At 41.6% G+C, this 2,382-nt stretch overlaps 1 protein-coding gene across 4 annotated transcripts in view; it reads left to right on the top strand.

Annotated features, from left to right (window-relative positions):
- The window catches only part of Btbd10 (BTB domain containing 10), a 70,368-nt gene that overhangs the window by 23,459 nt on the left and 44,527 nt on the right, over positions 1-2,382 (top strand). The gene's annotated exons all lie outside the window — the stretch shown is intronic.

Here is a 2,382-nt window from a genome sequence, read left to right as displayed (position 1 = left end):
AAGAAATTTAGATACAGGAAATGAAGCTCTAAATGTTTTCAGATATTATGCGGGAGCAAATGTGTAGTTTAATGGTACTGTGGAGGTCAGCCAAGATGCTTATTGTTCAATGATAAGGGTTTATGCATAAAAAGTGAACATCAAAAGAAAATTTTGAAGTAGATGTACTTTGGGGAAATGAGATGTGTCAAGGTTGGCCTCAGAATTTTTACTCATGAATAGAAATGACTGTAGCTGATGTGGGAGGTCAAGATGATGAAACAAGATATGTTGATTTGAGGAGCTTGTTGAATGATGCAGCAAACAGGAAGAAAGATCATAGAATCCTAAAGAACACCAAGAGTTAATGAGAATAAAGGGTAGTGAAGCTGCAAGAACTTGAGTAAATGTGCTGCAAGTTAGGGAGGGAGGGTACTGAGGTTATCTTAGTGACTTTCTTCGCATTGCTGAGAACAAAATTGACACCTGAAGTGAAAGGGGAAAAGGTTTATTTAATGTACACTTTGTAGACATTTCACTCCATAATCAAGAATGATATATATGTATATATGTATTTTTAAATGTTTTATTTATTTCTTTTTTTGGGGGGGGGCGTACTCCGGCTGCCTTAAGGGCAGGTCTGGTAATGCAGGTGGAGGTGGGAATCAAACCAAGGTATCCTGTGCCTGACTGCGTTTGCATGAGCAGGTGCTTAATCAACTGAGCTAACCGGTGGGCCCCTTCACTCCATAATCAAGTAGGTCCAAGGCAGTGTGTCTGGCAGAAGGGCATCCTAGAGTAGAAACTGTTCCTAGTGGCAGAAGTCAGCAAAAACAAACGAGAGGAAGACAAGACTGTCCCCTATATAGTATGCAGATGACTCACCCTAGGGTACGTATAGCACTCATATCTTTAATCATAGCCAAAACTGTGCCAAACCAATTCCAGCATCACACACTCTAGATTCAGCCACCTCTAAAAAAGACCTATGACTGCATGAGGCTTTGGGGGGATATCGAGATACAAACCATAACAAGGGAAGAAGGGGAAAGAGGAGGAAAGAGTGTGAGTTGCGGAAGCACATGGCTTATGGAACCATCAGAGGAGCTTTTTTCTTCTCTCTTACTGGAATATTTGAGGAATGATCCCTAACTTACTTTGGCAATCACTTTGCTTTGTAAATCACTGGGTTTATTATAGTAGATGCTCAATGAGTGCTTGAATGAATGAAGGAATGAATGAATAAAATCCAAAAAAAATTAGGTCAGTGAGTCACAGAGGGTGGTTAAGTTGAAGAAATCATTAGATATTACAAAACAGTGCATTATATATATTTGTTGCCTTTTGACCATTTAGGTTTATTTATAGCTTCATGATCTAAAAAAAATATGAGCATGTCTAGGCAGATAGTTACATTTCCCCCCACATATCTTAGTTTGGTTTTTACTTGTTTTTAGTGTGCATGTATTCCTATGACTGTTGAGTATAATGGCAGGATGTCTTTCACATGGTCATGCTGTAGTTTTGACAAATTAGATGTGAATATGATATTTCATTGGTCTTTTTAATTGCTTTTTTAAAAAACATATTTAGTACAGGGTTTGCAGGGTCTTACTACACAGATTGGATTTGTAGTGATCCTTCCTGTTTTTCAGCCTCCCAAGTGCTGGGATTAAAGGCATGCACCACCATGCCCAGTCTCAGTTGCTTTCTCAGCATGCCCTGGGGTCAGGGCTGGCACAACAGACTGGGCATGGAAGCCCTGGCTCCTGTATCTGCCTGAGCAGGCGCTTTAATCTGCTGGGCTATCTGGCTGGCCCCAATTACTTTTATTATAGACAGCTAAATTAGATAGAAATTAATAGCTAAAGAGATTTGGCCCTTGAGGGAGAGGGAATCAGTGCAGAAGGCTAGACACACCAAGCTTGTGGCTGGAGGGAAATCTGCAGTGAGTCCAGCTAGGCATCAGACACACAGGTGAGTGACAGGACATCTGGACCCATTTTCCAGTAGTGCCTTTCTTCTTTCCATGTATCCTTGCTATGTGACTCATTTCCTTTTTGGATTTGTTGTGGTTTGTGCATAGGTGTCCTCCCAAAGCCTCATGCAGTTCATAGGGTGGCTTCTGGAGTTCTGATTGATTATTGTGGGTATGGATGCTATACTTGCCCTGGGGTGGGCTATTTGCATTACAATGTAAGGAGGGGAGAGAGGCTAGCTAGCTGCCTGAGCTGCTGCCACTTCCTTTGCTCTCTTGGCTTTGCCTCCACCAGGAAAGGTTGTTCTTTGCCATGTGCCTCTCTGCCTTGGAGCCAGCTGAGTATGGACTGAAACCTCCAGTAACTGTGAGCTAAATAAACTTTTTCTTCCTTCATTTTGAGTGTCAGGTATTTGTCCCAGCAA

The sequence above is a fragment of the Octodon degus genome, unplaced genomic scaffold (assembly GCF_000260255.1).
Source record: "Octodon degus isolate 3935 unplaced genomic scaffold, OctDeg1.0 scaffold00067, whole genome shotgun sequence".
NCBI lineage: Eukaryota > Metazoa > Chordata > Mammalia > Rodentia > Octodontidae > Octodon > Octodon degus.
The sequence above is the reverse complement of the archived record's forward strand: the minus strand, read 5'-3'. Positions and strand labels throughout refer to the sequence as shown.